The sequence below is a fragment of the Aphelocoma coerulescens genome, chromosome 1 (assembly GCF_041296385.1).
Source record: "Aphelocoma coerulescens isolate FSJ_1873_10779 chromosome 1, UR_Acoe_1.0, whole genome shotgun sequence".
Taxonomy (NCBI): Eukaryota; Metazoa; Chordata; class Aves; order Passeriformes; family Corvidae; genus Aphelocoma; species Aphelocoma coerulescens.
In genome coordinates this window covers 81736874-81755276 of record NC_091013.1, presented here as the reverse complement: position 1 = coordinate 81755276, position 18403 = coordinate 81736874, and positions in this window count along the sequence as shown.

Here is an 18403-nt window from a genome sequence, read left to right as displayed (position 1 = left end):
GTTTATAAGCATGGTGAACACTGGCTCTACTTAACTGCACCTAAAAATACAAGATAAAAATTTTTGTGCTAGACATGCTAATTAAGATCAATTTATATTTGCATAAAATACAGCACTACCACTTCTTTCCATATAATGAGGCAGATGACTTAGGAAAACAAAAAAAGGAATTCTGATGGGCAGGTGTGAACATGAGCAGTCAAGAAAAAACAGACAAACAAACAAACAAACAAACACCACAGGGATTTTTTTTTTTTTAATAGCTGTCCTTGTTAGCACCTGCTAAGTGATACTGTAGAAAGCAAATGATTTCCCCATCCCTGGAGCTGAACTCTGAGTAGAAGATTGTTGTTTTAGGCACAAGGTGACAATTTGCTTATCCCTTCTGGAGCTGCAAAACATGTAAATGAAATTTTTAGTGAAAGAAAAAAGCCCCAAACTACTACCCGGGACTTCTCTAAAGGTTAGACTCCCATATCCTGATGCTGACAGGCTAAGGATGAAACTCAGATTCCTTGGAGCATTAGATCCTTTTTATATATCACATTGATATGAATGTCTGGATTTGTGAGCAAAGAGTTAGAAGTTTGTCTTTAGCAGAAAAACAGTATATTTTTTAATGTCTCTACACATATGTTATTCCTCTGGCAAAGAAGAACCTAAATAACTTAATTTATTGCAGTCTGAGCATTCAATTCAATAGGTTTTTGTAGTTATGAGAAGAAACAGGCCTTTGTTAAACCTTATTGTGTGGATTTCTCAGGCAAAAAGAATACAAAGTGCATTTTTATGTATTAATTTTTAAGAAAAAAAACCTTATTTTTACTTTTGAAATTGTCCAATAAACATAACAGGCATTCACTCAATTTCAGATTGCACTTTGTGGATATATTAGCCATTTGAATGATGTTTTGAGAGCTCTAAAATTTGTTACACTGCAGTGATAATAAAAAAAGCTTTAGAAGATTTTCTAGTATGATGAAATCTTCAGTGAAATACATCTCTTTCTTTCTCATCCTCTCCAAACACTTATTTGTTTTTTTTTCATCTTTCTTTTCCTAACTCTGATTTAACATTGAGTTGTCTGATGGTGCCTTTAGTGTATATTAACAAAAAACAAGTATGCAATTTGTGTTTCCATTTAAAAATGCCTTATTAAAAATTAATTTATGGACTTTGTAGCTTACCAGATGAAAAGTTGATTGAATAAAACAGTACCAAAAGAAAGTGCTGACCTAAAAATAAGTTTTCTCCTGCACCCACCTGAGAAGTAGTACAATGGACTCCAGAGGAGTAAGACAGTGGAAAAATCAGATCTTTGCTGTAATTTTCTTAGCTTTGTCTACATTATGTTTACAAAAGCACAATAAAAACCTACACTGAAAACAAAATTCAGTTTCATATGTGGCATGATTCTATTTTCTCTTTCCACTGGGTTCATTAGATGTTCGTCTTTTCACTCTAGTTTTCCATCCTTCATCATTTAATGAGGACTTCTTAAAGATGATGTGGGAAAGAACAAGCCTGGAGAGCAATTAGTGAGTTCCAAACCAAAAATCACACCAACTTCTTAACTTTTCTGCTATTTCTGTCTGTGCTAAAAGAGAAAATGGCTTTGGTTCCTGAGATGAAATGAAGAAATTTGTCTACATACAAGCTATGAATTCCATGGGTTTGGACCAGTCCAACTTGCATTAGGGATTCATTTCAAAATTAAATCATCCCGGTTTAAAAGTCTCTTTGTAGGTCATACATGTGAGCTGGTTTTCTAAGCTCCCAGTGTAGTCATTGGAGATCAGCCATTACAGGTAATTTGTAAATGAGTTTACCAGGCACTAAGTGTGGGAATCCTCTACTTCATAATTGCCTAACATTGTCCAAAGCATGCGAGCACATCAGGAATAAGTATCTGTGATCTTGGAGAGTATCTTGGAGAGCTGAATCCCAAATGAAAGCAGTTGGGGGCTGCTGGTTATCCCCCATAGCTAGATATTCTGGAATATTAATCACTTTCTCAGTGTCCTATTTGAGGTGGACTGGAGTGCTCTCAGGGTTCCACTGGCAGTACAGGTCAGGAATTAAATTCAGTTTCTTTATGCAAACGTTTATTGTCATTTCAGGCAGATTTGTTTGACTTGTAACTACAATTTTAGAAGGACACTGGTCTTTCCTAGGATCTGTGCTGCATCTTTTTACTCTATGAGGAAGTTTTGGATATTTTGAGCTCTTTTTTACTGTATTTTAATGCCTGCTGCATGCTTTTTACACCAGGAAATAAAGGAAAACCGTCTATAAAACTGCATTAGAAAAGATATTTGGGAAAGGCTATTAACTACTGAATAAGCCTGAACAGGAGGCTTGGAGAACACTTACAGGACACTTGTTACTGAACAGGGAAGGATAGATGCCATCTGATTTCTTTGATTTGTAAGTTTTTTTGTAGAGGACTAGTCTAAGTGAGTGAAATGTTCCCAATAAGGGAGAGCAAAGCATTTTCTTGGATTACTACCACAAAACTTAAAATCACAGATCCCTATAGAAAACATAAGGGTATTGGTGAGAGGGGAAATGCACTCTTAGTATCATAGAGGCCTGTACAGCTATTGCTGAGGAAATGAAAAAATAAAAACACATAACTGAGAAAGACAGAAACTTGATCTACAGAAACTGCTTGCAGGATAAATCACATTCTTAGAAGCTCCAAGTTACAGTCTTTGCAACATGCTGTGTACACTGAGGCAGGGAAAATATGTATCTTGAGTTATAAAACACTGGATTTTGTATAGATCTATAAGTCTCACTAGCTGAATTGAAAAACAGAAAAAGGTGCATAAAACTCATTGACAGGCCTCTGCTTATTCACTTTTTATCCTCACAAGCCTGGTGTACCCACAACATATGATGTAGTTAAAAGATGGAGGGGTGAGACAGCATCAGTACCTGTTCTGTGGGATGAGGCCACCTGGTTCACAAAATCGCATTTCTGTGGCAAAATAGCAAAAACATATGTGCTGTGAATATGCCAGAAAAACTCCCAGACCAAAGGAATCACCGGAACACCTGTGTAGAGTAGTAAGAGGCAAATACAGCAGGAGTGTCCAGATGAGTGAGCAGCAGGGTGGTCTAACAGGACTGTACTAAAACTGCAGTAGTTCTGAAAGGTCTCTTTCAGTGTCTGCATGGATAATTGTTTAATTTGACTCATTCCACCCCTTATCACAGTATAATTTTCCCTGCTATGTGAACCTTTCATCTTTCTTAGCAGATAAAATCCATCTGATCGGAAGTGAGCTGTCTTTTTCTGAGTAAATAAGATTGGATTTCCTTGGTTGAATTTCAGTGTGGAGTCTACCAAGAACATATTATTTTCATGAACAGTGTATAACAATCTGTTAGCTTGAAGAGTGTGCTGTAGTTTTTTATATGGAATATTACCATTTTAATTGCTCTGGAGCCTTACTTGCCTGTGCAGAAACAGGTAATCACTGTAATTCTGCTACTGAATCCTAGTGGACTGTATAGTAAAAACCCTGCTGGAAGACTGATACTGACTCATCTGCTGAAAAAAATGGGTAGAGGTGGGCCAGTTTAGGGTTTGTGGGAGTCCAGGGCACTTCTGAAGGTGGTAAAACAACAATCTGTGAAATTCACCAGGGAATTTTCAGTGATCATTACAATGAGAAAACTTCAATCATAGCTTGCACGTGTGGTTGTGATGAGGAATCTGGTTCATGCTAGAGCAGAGACAGCTGATAAGCTGGTACCTTACAGGTGGGCTGAGAATACAGGGCATGTGAGCGAACTGAAGAGCTTCACTGAAGAGCTTCACTTAAGAGAACTCTGGGGACAAAAACTGGCATTTAGAGAGGGTTCCCATAGCATCTCATTGCTATCCCAATGAATGATGTAGGTTAATGAAAGGCACAGACCAAAGAGCAAACAGCTCTAATGGCAAATGCTTACAAATTATGTGTGATGCTGATAACTTGCGATGAAGGGATGACAGGTTCTGAAGTCATGTGAGAAAAAAACCCCACTCTCATTATGAAAAGCTGGGTGGCTGTTGAAGCTGTGAGGCCTGGAACACACTGACACAGAGATACTGGGATGCTTAATCCACCTATCTATGTGTTCCTTTACTAGAGAGGTAGATAACCTGCCCCACACCCATCCCAAACCCACCGACTCAGACACAGAGTGAACCTCCTTAGACTAGAGGGTTTGGTTTCATGTCCTGCTCCAGCTAGAATAGGTCTTGTGGTAGGCCTGCCCCCCATACACCACCTTCACAGCATTTCTACTCCTAAGGGTCCATTTCCCCTTCTTGGCCTTCCTTTTCACCATTCTTCTATCTACCTTTCACCTCCCATTTTCGCCCAGCTAAACAAATGAACCCATAACTTTTTTCTGGTTAGTACTAGTTTTGATAACAAATATGTTATTTCTCGTCCCATTTGCTGTGCAATCTTGACATTATGTGGCATTGCTAATGGTTACCTGGGTGCTGTTTGCCTTACAACACTGTACTCCCACAAACATCCTCTCCAATTATCTGTGAAGTTTGGCATTTTTTCACATACCTCCCACTTAACCACCTGTGAAATTCAGCCACCTCTCACAACTTAAATTTTTGCTTGCTTCCTACACAGGTACTTGTTATGTTCAGCAGCTTCTGGTTTCCTGTCCAGAAGATTTTCACTTCCTGCTCCGTCACTTATTCTGAGCCAGGTCCTCCCCACCATCCTGAGAGTTCTCTTGCAGTCTTGACATGTCCACAGTGACTGATGTGGGCTGTCCTTGTCCAATCCATCTCCCATCCCTTGAAGAAGGCATGTAGTTATGATGAGCTGGGAAGGTGTCTTGCTGAAATCCTGCAGAACCTTTCTTCCACTTCAGCCCCCGGTTAAGTATATATCTTGCAAAGGGGTTGGTGATGGGAAAGCCATGTCATCACCTCCTTAGGTTAAGGAAGAAATTGTTAGACAACTTTTAATATCAATGATTTTAGTACTTGACTTCCCAGATGATTTGCTGTGATGGGTTTGTAACCTTCGTCTCTCCAGAAGGCTGGACTCCCACATCTTCCACTCATCTCCCTGTGATTAAGTCTCTGAATTTCTGCTGTTCCCTGCAGTCACACACATCTTAGAGACAGAAAGGCCACAAAAAAATGTCTTCCACATATTTATGATGAGATTTTGTTTCACTGAAAACCATACTCTCAGGCTGCACAGTGAAAAAACAACAGGTGTGTAAAATACAGTAAGTTTAGTTCTATCCCTATTTTACAGCAATAAATTAAAAGGAAGAAGGTATGTATTTATGACTGATATCAGTGCAGTTACCAAAACAGGACAGATTTTTCTGAATTTAAGAATCCCCAGACACTGCCCACTCATTTCTTCTGCTTGCACAGGCCTCCTGTGAAATACAAGTAAACAACACATCACTCAGGCCGATATTCTCAGGTGAACAGCTTTCAATAACTTGCATGCTCTTGAAACAAACTTTTCCTTAATACTGTAAAAAACTGAGGTAGATGAGTGAACAATACATTCTCCTTAACAATTAGACAAGGGCTATATAGTGAAATTAAGATGAGGTGACAAAAGTTATATTTAATGGTGAAAGAGATCCTCCCAAGGTACGGTCTTGTACTGCAGCAGTGCTGGTGAGAAGCTGTGTGGCAGGGTAATGACATGGACATTCATACTGATTTACCTTTACTGACTCAGCTGTCTGATATATTGTTATAGGTTTTTTTTGTCTCAACAGTTTAATTTTAAGGAATGATGGCTAAATAAACACTGCTGTGGAATGATGGCTAAATAAACATTGCTGCATCAACATAAACATCACTTATTCTGTCTTGTCTCTTTCTGGCTTCTTTTAGTGCACTCTTCTGTACTTCAGAGAAATATTCCAGCATCTCTTGTATCCTTGGTGGATAAAATGTAAGCACTTAGTCAAGGTATCTCTGAATCTTCAGAGCATTCAAACATCTGGCACCAAGATGACTCATTCAAGGAGCGCTGTATCCCTAAATCAAATCACACAATCTGTCATTTTTGACATTAAGAAATTAGAGTGTTCAAAGGAGGGCCATGAGGATACTGAAGGGTCTGGAGGGGAAGCCGTTTGAGGAGCGACTGAGGTCACTTGGTCTGTTCAGCATGACAAAGAGGAGACTGAGGGGAGACCTCATTGTGGCCTTCAACATACTCACAAGGGGAAGCAGAGGGGCAGGCACTGATCTCTTCACTCGTGTGACCAGTGACAGGACTCGAGGAAATAGCACAAAGCTGAGTCAGGGGAGGTTTCGGTTGGATATCAGGAAAAGGTTCTTTCCCCAGGGTATGGCTGGGCACTGGAACAGGCTCCCCAGGGAAGTGATCTCAGCACCAGCCTGGCAGACATCAAGAAGCCTTTGGACAATGCTCTAAGGCACATGGTGTGACTCTTGGAATGTCCTGTGCATGGCCAGGAGCTGGACTTCATGATCTTGATGGGTGCCTTCCAACTCAGCTTATTCTGTGATTCTGTGATTCTATGATTCAATTAAAAGGGCTCATGATAATTGTGTGAGGTAAACTCCACCAGTTATGCCAAAATTATCTAACCCACAGACTTTCACAAAAAAATAGTCATCTTCCTGCCTCATTTGCTTTACAGTGAACTCCACAAAGAACACGAGACATGAAACCTCCCCTTCACCACTGACAGAACACCCCACACCCAACCTTTCTGGAGGCCTCACTGGCCCTGTGCCTTGACTTAATCCTACATTTTCTTCTTCCCAGCTTATTCTTATGTATTGACACACAGTTCCTTGAGAGCAGTCAGACAAATCTACTCTTTAAAACTCTGCATCCTTCTTAGCCTATAAATACATCAGAAGAAGTAGCATAACAGAAATAAATAAATTGCTCCCCACGCTCACTGAAGATAGGGCAAAAAAAGCAATAGGCTTATAATGCAGTAAAAGGTACTTAGGACTCTGACAGGCTTGTGGCAGAAGATTAAAATCAGACATCTAGTTTTCATTTAGCTTAATATACAGGACTGAATGCTGTGATAAGTCAGCAGGTGATGACTTGTGGTATCAGGCATCCCTGCATTAATGGACAGGGAAAGAGACAAACACTTTAGTGCTTTAACAGTTTCATCTGCCTGATTTTGGCTGCTAAGACAAATCTACCACAGCCCCTAGTTTAACCATTAAAGTAAGACTTAGCATTAAGTACAGACAAACTTTGGAATAATTTGTGAAAGATATTCACATAAAACATATATTAAGCCTCTGTAAGAAACAGCTTAGGTAAATACCAGATAGAAATCCTTGATCCTGCATGTGATACAGGCAGAGGAAGACAGGATTTGACTCAGTGAACTCAGGGACACCCTTCCCTTCTTCTCCTGGGATTTTGTAAGCAAATCATGGAATTCTGACACATTATCATATATCACCTGAACCACCAGAAATCTGTAGCATTTTTTGAGCAGAAGACACAAGCCAGTACAATCTGTTTCAGTAAGGGCCAGGACTCTTTCCCTAACTCCAGCAGGTTTTTGTGTGGTTGGTTTGGTTTTGGTTTTAGGTTTGGGGTTTTTTGGGGGGCGAGTTGGGGGATTTTTTGGTGTTTGGTTTTTTTTTTTTTTTTTTTTTAGATAAGCTTCCAAACATGAGAAACTTTATTTCACACTTTAAAAGTAAACGGAACCTTTAGGGTGCTTCTGCATGAGGAAAGTCTAATATTATGAGGTAAACTTTAATAGTGGATATCCACAACAATCAGTTCAGGTTTTCCATTCCTGATACATTTTTCATGGTCAAATAAACCCAAAACAAAACAAAGAAAACCCCCCCCAAAAAAAGAAAAAGTACTCCCTCTACAATATGGAATTGAAAAGCACTTTGACTTCTTATTTTGAGTCCTTCACTTTTGAAGCACACTGAAAACTGAAATGAAGCATTCACAATTATTGGATGACTTTTAAGAAAATACCTCTGTAAGTTTTTTGGGGTTTCACTGAAGTACATCAACTTGTTCATACTGATTTTTTTCTAGAAACAGCATTACTGATCATCAGTCTCCTAAGTCAAGGTATCTTTTAAAATTTTGAAACATTTAAAGAATTAAATTTCAACTTCTTATTGGCATTTTTGGAAATCTTTGTGATAAAACAGCATTTTCTTTTAAATTTTATAAAATGTTGAGAAATTAATGTTAAGAAGTGAAACAAGTGATGCAAGACAAGTGATGACATTTTCTTTATACTTAAAATATGAAGATTTTATTCTTTATTCCTATTCCATATGCAGTTATTTTGTTACCAATTTGGAAGAGTTAAATTAATCTAAATTTGGTTCCAATTTCAGTTGTGAACAACTACACCTTCCATTTTTTCTTTTCCTTCCAAGATTCTTTATATTAAAATATGAAAATACTAACTCAAAAGTTTTTACCAAATTAATTGTAAGGAAGGATAAGTTTATTTTTATTGAACTCCATAAAAGACAAGATGTTGTTTCTAGTGTATCTAACCTTATCTAATAAAATTTTCAGGATCCAGAACTTTGTAGTAAAAGCATTCAAAATTAATTTTAAGTTAAGCTCTTTTTAGGACTGTATTTTCTTTTCTGTATAAATAATTACATAATGTTTTCTGTTAAAAATTTTGAATCAGAGAGAAAAAAAAGACAGAAAAATTTGTCTCATATTTCTGCCTAGACTTAACATCTAGATATATCTTATTAATAAAATATTGGTATTTTATTCAGTGCTATTTGAAGTGCCATATAAATAATGCCATTAATTCAGCGGTTCCAAACAGCTAATCTAGAAGTAAAACAATTGGTGACCAATGAGAAATCATAACAAGTGAAGAATGAACTCTCAAATTGAACAATCAATCAATAACTACAGGGGTGAAAATTGTTGCTTCAAACTGTCATTGTAGTATTGTTGTGCGTGAAATACATTTTACATAAACTGAGGTTGGTTCACTATGCAGCATAGGCCTGAAGAATCAGGCCAGATTTGTAAATGGCTTTGCTATTAACATTTTAACTATCTATATATCTAATTATATAATTATGTTCATAATGACCTCACATCTAGCAGTAAACAGGATTTTTAAAAAGAAATATATTGGTGGTTGGTGGCATTTTTTGGTTTTTTTTTTCTTGATTGGTTGGGTTTTTTTAGTTTGTTAGTTTGTTTTCCATACTTAGTTTTATATCCTAATATCTAGACCAAGGTCAGGCAGCTAGTTCTTGATGTCTTCTTATACAAGATGAACTTTTCTGCTTTGCCTATTCACAATTACCAATATGTAACAAAAAAACGTTTGTCACACTTATGTGTGTGTGTGTATATATGTATATATCTATCTATATATATATACACCGTGCATAGTATATTTAGCTTTGTTTGTAGTCTTGTTTTGGAAAATGCCAAGTTTTATTTTCATAACTGTTTAAATGGAAACCGTAGACAGAAGAGAAAGGGCTTGCCAAGCTGATATGCTTCAAATCAGTGTATTTATTGCCAATGCTATTAATGCAAATACTGGAGTACAAGCTGAAAGTGAAACATTAAAAACAAACTCCACAGATATACCCAAATTCTGTAAAAATATCACATAATTAACAATTATCTAAATGTACAATTTGGTTTGTGACTTATGCAAAGTAGTTCTTCCTGACATTTCAGTTTATTACTTCAGCCTGAGTTTCTCTGCTGAAATTTGTGGTTGTATATTTCTATGGTAACCCTGGAGGAGGGAAGGGAAGGGAAGGGAAGGGAAGGGAAGGGTGCCCAGGGAAAAGAAAGGAAGGATGTTACAAGAAGGAAAACAACATGAAACTGAGAAAAACAGCCAATGAAAAAAAAAAAAAAAGATGAATTGCAGCAGCTTTTAGAGGAGACTAAACCCACACAAAAAAAACCCCAATCCTTGGCCAAATATGAAAGAAAAATGAAAAGCATATTTTGAATGAAATCTCTGAATGCACTTATTGTGGATAAATCATTCTTTTTATTATCAAAATACGTTTAATCTGGGGACAGTAGAAGAAGAGATAGTGAAAGATGCTGGGTTTAACAGGTAATTTTAAGTAACCTAAGTCAATATCTATCATCCCTGTGTAGTTTGCAGTGAAATGAAAGTTTTATCTGACTTTATACACCAAACTAAAGGCACCTAGGTTTTGAGTATTGTCCTATATAGCTAAGGGAGATACAGTCAGCTCCAAAAGGTGATTGTAATAGGTGACTGATTCTTAATTCAGGGAGGTGAGTCAGGCTAGTCACTTTCTTTTATGCTAGTGGGAAAATAATAATCTTCTGTCACTCTCTGAATGAATCAATTTATTAGTAACATCTATCTGCCACTTTTAAATAATTTAAGCTTCCAAACACTTTAATATATGTTGATGTAATTTAGCATGGTGAAAGTGAAAGAAAAGAGAAGAATAATCTTTGGAGACACCTACAGAGTTTTTGATTTAGAACAATCTGTCCATTTTGAGCACTGAAGTACTCAGGATAAATGTAGAATGTCAGCATGGTACCAGATATTTAAAACTCACTGGGTGTTTAGAAAGGGAGTATCTCCACAAGAGCAGGTTCTCTGCGTTCAATCCCCTTGATACATATTTAATGTCAGATAGGGGCTGAGTTTGAGACACTGTGACACATGGAGTTAAATGAATTTTGCACTTTCGTATATACGCCATCACAGTTCCTCACCTCCATATTATTTTACTCCTAGATGTTCATGAGGCATGAGGATAATAGAAGGCAAGTACTTGTCAATATCTTAAAAGAGATAGTAAATAATTTTTAAAAAATTTATGATCTTAATGTTCTCCTCTGGTTAATTTTACTCTTTTCTTTCCATGATTATTATAGCAATTTGGGTATTTATAGTTTTCTGCTAGATGTAGGAGATCATCAGGGGATGTCACACTCCTTGGATGCTCCCAAGGAGTATAAAAGAGAAACACTTCCAAACAAGAGGAATTCTAACATTAATGCCACTGTCATATGTATCAGAGAACCCTTTCTGGTCCTCTATGTTGTCAGATTTTTCCCAATGAATAATTTAAATGAAGCTGTTTTTCCACTGCTAATTTAGTTGAATAGTGATGTTTGCTTTTCAGACAGCATGAACTTCATGTTTTGAGGGCAGTGAAGACTCTGGCAGAGTCCAGCTTCTTCCTGATACCAAAGTCATTGCTTATGCGAATAAATGCTGGGTTAAAATGGGTGAAGAGGTGGAACCAGGTTGTAAATCACTGTCATCCATCAACACCAGTGCCTGACTACTCGTCTTTTCACTATCTTGAGTATAAAATCTCAATGACATACAAGGTAGGGTGGAAGGGAGGAAGAGTGAATTAAACAGTTCCCTATATTGCCTATTTCGTGAGAAAAAAAATGGTAGAAAATAGAGACAAATGTGTTCCAAAGCTATTTAGAACAGATTTCTCAATAAATAAATAAATAGAATCCTGAAAGTATAAATACTTTAAGTGCTCATCTTAATTATCTTTTGCTTCTTCATCAGACACAACAGGGTAGATTCATGTTTGAATGACTTCTATGGAAAAAAAATTAAAGTAAGGCTTCCAAGACAAAAATACAGTTTGCATATCTCCTTTGAAACAGATAAAAAAATGACTACTGAATATGAATGAATCTCACAACACCCACTACTCCACAAAATCAATATGGATTATTGTGAAAAAAAGCATTCAAGTGTTGTAAGAACACTTGGTCACTAGATTAAGAGAATGTACAGAACCACAGAAACATAGAAACATTCTGTACATAGAATGTACAGAAACATAGGAACATACCATCCCTTCTAATCAAGTCCTTAAGTTAAAAAGTAATGTATCCACTTCTGTTCTTTTCATAAACTTCTACAAGACAAAAATATATACAGAAAACATGGTTGTTTATCTATTACCAGCTGTAAAGGAACAGAAAAGCCAAAACCAAAAGTAGAAATAATGAAATCTTCAGGTATCAAATTTCTGAAGTCTTGTTTTATTACAAAAATGTATCGTAATCATGTCTGGAGTATGGCCTGGTTGTCTGTCACATCTCCACCTCTGTGGAGGCGAAGTGCCACGTGCTTTCTTGTTCTCTTGCTCCCTTTCACATGTGCACTTGACCCGTGAGTTTCACAGTAATTGACACTGCCTGCGAGAGATAAGCAGGAACACGAGTCAGAGTTTCCCAGCTGGTGATCTCTCAGTCACTAATGGTTTGGTAGGTCAGGCAACTGGACTTTTGTATCATACAATCTGAGCCTCAAAGGGAGGTCACTGGATGCTACATTCCTCCTGCTGCTACCCGGTGTCAGCAGCCCTGCACTTCAGTTCTGGAACGTGGTATTTGATGCATCACACTTGACAGATGACTGCATTAATGTCCATGACACACCAAGAGAATGAAATGTAGGGTGCACTGATAGAAACAGTTGCAGCTTAGGAATATGTAGGCTTTTGATTTTCTCTGACTTTGTGGCTTACTAAGAAGCTGATATGACGGCTCAGAAAGGAATCCCTGTATGCAGCTCAAAACCTCTTAAACTTTAAAATAGATATTGTTTTTCTTTGTTGTGTTTTTTGTTTGGATTTTGAGGAGATTTTTTGGTTGGTTGGTTCTGATGCAGGTATGTGTCCATCAGAAAAGATTAAAACAAAAATCTATGGAGATGAGAATCGTCTTTTTATTTAAAATTAAAACATTGTTTCATATTCACTTTGTAGATTTTATTTTCATACAAATATTCTGGGTCATATCAGGTGCAACTTTATTTTGTTTTCTTTTGCTAAGAATTGCAACAAAGTACAAAGCACTACGCATTTTTTTTTTTAAAAAGCATATTTTTGAATTCCGAATACCTATAAAGATGAAAAGCCTAGTAACAAAGTCTCTCTGTAGACTTTGTATTTACTCAGGCATTTGTGTCTTAAGCACTTTCATATGAGTTACCAGAACAGCTTTTAATTAAATTTCAGTGACTAACCCACCATACCTACTCCTGTTATTGCATTCTGTACTCTGTACACTTATGCTTTTTGAAGTACACCCAATTTAAATGGTTTGTTCCTGTCCCCCTAAAACAATTAGCTATTTTTAGATGCTTTCAGGTTACAGAACTTCTTGTTTTCACCGATCACAAACTTACATTTCTGGAGTGAAACACAAGCACTGTTCAATGGAGCATAAGCACCATCCTGCACCATACTACACATTACTCACCAGGGCAAAACAACAGTGCACAGAAAATATAAGGCAGAAAGTGAAGGATGCAGTTCTGTTGATAACATTTTGATGGAGTACTAGCACTCAAAATAAAATACATACTGAGCTCAACAGTGACTCATACATTTGAAAGTGAATAGGAGATTTGGGTAGGCAGAAAGTAATAATCGAGGTGAGAATTTTACAGGAGGAAGGAACTTTACTGTTAAGCCCCGCTTAGAGTCTGAAAAGGCTTTGAAAAGTTGTGTGAATTATGAGAGTAAATTATATTCTTCCACATTTTTAGTTAATAGACAGGAAGGGTACTTAACATCCTGTTGCTTTTTTCCAGTTGTAGAAATTCACAGTTTCACCAAGTAACAAGATAGAAAATCCTAGCAGGAGAAATAGAAAATAAAAGATTGATTCCCAGACTGTGGGAAAATCCTGCAATGCTGATGTTGTGTGAAACCACACTAACAGATCACAGAGCATCCAGAAGTTCATGGTTAAAGAGGAACTTGCAGGTGGCCCATCTCTGTAGAGACTGTAATTCATAACAACAGCCTATGACCAACAGAATTCAGGCCAGAGCATATCAGAGGCCGCTACACTGTGCTTTCACTAGGGTCTTGATATGCCACTTAAGTTCACAGCATGCACTCCTCTTTTCCTCAAAACACAGGGGAGTGATCTGTTCTTCCCCATCTTCTTAAGCATGAATTCCTGGTATGTGTCTGTACCACCCCTGTATCCTGTGTGAAACTTTGGCCAGGTTGGAGGGGGCTTTGAGCAACCTGGCCTAGTGAAAGGTGCCCCTGCCCACAGCAGGGTGGTTGGAACTGGATGGTGCCTGATGTCCCTTCCAGCCCAATCCATTCCATGATTCAAAAAACACCCTCACCCAAACCCAAACCCAAACCCAAGTAAACAGGAAACAAAAACCAAGCAAACAAAAAAATCCACAAAACAATGCAATAACCTCTTCATAACACTAAAGATTCTGGAGTTAGGATTAATATTTCAAGATTTGATAAGAAAATGGATGTCTTTTGAAAACAGACTATATAGAAGTACTCTCCAAATGCAAATGAATTTACAAGCAAAAAACTATTGATGTTTGACTCTACTTTTGGATGTCACTTTCTCTGATTTCAATGCACTGACCCATTTTCTAGCATAATGATAAATTAAGAGAAAAGGTAAAAAAACAAAATTGCTATTTAAATTCACCTAGAGAAGGGGAGTCCTTAGCTTTTTTTCCCCATCAAATAAAATCTACATGAGAGAATAAAATTTCCTTGTGTATTTTTCACTTTCACAGTTTTTCACTGACATACAAAAATTCAGAGGTTAAAGAAAGAACATGGGGAAAATTTATTCAATGCAACTGGGTTTAGATCCCGTCAAGCATGAAGGTGTTGTAACATAAAAGTAGAGGACCCCTGGAAAAATAATGTTCTAAATGGGAATGAGACAGTGAGACTGCATCTCTCTTCATTCTTTTATCCTGCCATGAAAATACAAAGAAGAAGGTAAAATAAAAGTGTTTCCAGAACAAATGTCTACTGTAATGTTTCCCACTCATTTTAGTGGATAATTGTAGGCAGAGAGTTGTAACTTGCAGTAGAATATCCACAAAGTCAGATCAATGTATCAAGTCAAGGATAGAAGGGTTTATTTGGTTCTTTAATTCTCATTGTGAAAAACATTAAAGGTAAAAGAGAATTTTATCATTAGTTCAATGCTTTAAGTCCCTGCAATAGCAAAAAAAAAATATTTGTATTAAAAATCAAGATTTTCTTTGAAACAAAACATCTAAGACAAGGCAAAAGCCTATAATGGAGCATTCTAATGTAACTTCTGGGAATCAACCTCCCACTCAGAGCATGGACAACCTCCAATCTATATTTAGTTTCAAATTTAGGTCACAGTAAAGCATAGAATATCTCTGACCTCTCTTGGCAACTTGTTGCAGTCTTTGATTACTCACATAGTCATTTTTTTTCCTAAAATCTATTCACAATTTTCCTCATTGCAGCTCATCTTCATAGCCTGTAATACCTTTACAGTGCATCTCCAGGAAGAATCTGGCTCTGTCTTTTCTGCACTCTCCTCCTGGAAGTTTCAAACCAGCTTCCTTTCATTTTCTCTTTTCCATACTGGCAAAATCAGTTCCCTTAGTCTTTCATTCCCTTTCTTTGAATATCTTGTGTTCCAGACCCCTAAACAACTAGGTGGCCCTGCACTGACTAGTTCCTTTATGCCAATATTTCTTGAGTACTGAGGAGACCAAAATGGACATGATACTTTGGGTGCTGCATTCTTAGTGCCAAATGAAGAAGAATGACTCTGGTCTACTGGCTACACTTTTTCTCATAGAGCTCATATTCTTCATGTCTGCCAGGACACACCCCTGAGTAAGGTTTTCTTGCCACTGGGACATCTCAAACCCTTTCTGTTAAACTGGTGGCTAGCCAGTATGTCCCTAGCATTTGCAGGATGTTGCATTCAGCTTTGTTCAACTTCATAAAATCTCTGCCAGCTTCCCCCAGTTTGATACCATCTGCATACGGTATAGGACTTCATCCTGTTGTACAGGCCAGCAACGAGGACATCAAACAACATCAGTCTCAATATCAGCCCTTGAAAATGACTAAGACTCATTTATTTTTCCAAACCTGAATGTTACTGTACCCTACATATCAGGACATATTGTGGCTGTGGTGCTTCTTCAAGATGAAAATAAAAATACAGACTGCAAACATATTATTTTATAAGAAATCATTGAATACATACAGAGGAGTTATTAATTTGGTCTCTAATTTGTCCCTGCTATGTCAAATACAGATTTTCTCAGTACTATTCAACATCCTTCCACTCATAAGAAATTGCTACCAATTTTCTAGCACTGGTTTCAGGAGATTGATGTTTAGGTGTTTCATATGCCTTTTTTTGACAAGGTTTAAGGACTCAGAACTAGTCACTCTCTGAGTTAGTCAATATACTCAACCAGGTGGAAGAATTATGCTTTCATAAGAATGCTTACTGTATGGGATATGGGGAGACAATTATTCATCTTGCATTCATATTCTAAGCATAAATAAGCATCCTGTGCCTTTCACTGGTGATGAAGAAAAGGCAGCAGGATGATAAGTCTGAGGTAATAAATATCAACTAATGGTGTCACTGGGATTTGAGGTATCTAGGTTTGAGGTCAGAATACTTTTTTTAATCCTTTATATATATATATATTATATATATATATAAATGATTTATACAGTCTAAGCTGGTTAAACCTCAGTGTTCAACCATGGTTGATTTCCATCTTCATATATCGTGTTCTAGACAAGCAAGACTTCAAGCACAGGAGTTCTAATTAGAATTAGGGACACTTCCTCATGTGGAAAATTACTTCAGTGTGTCAGAGAATGCTCATGGCAAAATTATGCTGCTGTTGGTAAAATAAAATGACTCCTCAGAAGCAGACTGAGCTACGTGTATGAAAATATGGTTAATCAATATGACTGAAATTTCTCTAGAACATTCTGTTGAATTAACTGTGCTAGTTCTAAGGAGCAGTGTAGGCTTGACCTTAGGGATACTTTTTAGCTTTACACACCTTGCTGTTTTTTTGTGTGTGTGAATTTGCGTGTGTATACATACATATATGTGCGTGCATATGATTTATTCAGAGCCATGTTGTACTGTTTAGTGTTTGTAAAGTACAAAAAGATTTTGAAAACTGCATCGTCAAACTAAAAAGTGCCTTCAGCATGATGTAGCATAGTGATAACAGTTGCAGGTCCAGGTCAAGCATTGAAAATTCCCATGACTCCAATTTCTAACATGTTTTTAAAGGGAAGAAATGTTTAAAATTTATTTTAACTGATGCTCAGGCAAGAAACGACTATAACTGCAAAAGTATTGAGCCTTTTTTTCCCTCCTTTTTCTCAGAAAACTCCAATTTGTTATATTTTGTGGCCTATTTCATTGCTGTGTCTGGTTAATTCAGTCATGTTCCATTACTCTATTGACATGGCAGAACATGACATTACTGGTACAACTGAATCTGTCAGATCAAAAATATGGTACAGCAGCCTGGGAAATTATACAATTTCTTTTTCTTTCATGTTAAAAAAGGCAGAGATTTAATAGAGCTCTGAAAACATTAAGTTAAAATTATATTTTAAACTTTAAATTTGTAATCTGTTATGGTTCATGTACAAAACAATACATCTCCAGGCAAACAGACTAAAAGTGCAGTTTCTGCTTTGTTGTTAATAAGGGAAATACTCACACAGAAGTCAGGCAGGCTTCCCATGCTTGGGAATATGTGACTTAAATCTGATCCATTCACTAGGTCCCTGTTCAACATCTACTGAAGTCATGCAGCTCCCTGTGATTGCAAAGGGAAGAGAATTGCCACTTCACACAAAAATCTACCTCAGCTGCTCTCACTTAGAGGCAGATGGGCAGAACGAGCTGCATGCAAAATTTAAGAAAGATAAAGAAATTGTGGCACTGTAGGGATACAGTGATTTAAAGATAATGCCCAAAATGGCACATCTTTACTGCTGCATATGTTGTGGAGGGCTCTTTGTACTTTATCTTCAGGAAAACTTGAAGAATTGGAGAAACATGGGAGATGGGGAATTACTTTCTTGATGGCAGCACAACAATGAATAAAACAAAAATGTTTTATTCAGTACACAATATTTGGGTTTCATGGAAATTGACTTTTGGGAGCTTTCTGCCTTTTCTTTCTCTCCATCTATTGTTAGATTTCTGAGAGACAAGTAAAAATTATGCTGATGGCAGAAACACTTAATATAATAAATGTCCAAGAGGAATAATGTACCAAAGGTGGCAGAGTCACGGTTACAACAATGTTCCATTTTCTTGTGTGACTGTCAACTGACCTTATGTATGTGGGACGCCAGGTGGACAACGCTAAAAAACCTGCCATTTCTAGTCTCATTCTGGATAAATCTCCAACCTAGGATGCTTTTGACTTCAAAACTGTGCCTTGGCACTGTTTTGACTGTATTTACTGACACTATCCTAATCAGGTCTTCTTAGCTAGCCCTTTGGAAGCTAATGAAATAGCTGAAATTCAGTCAGAAATCTTTTTTAAT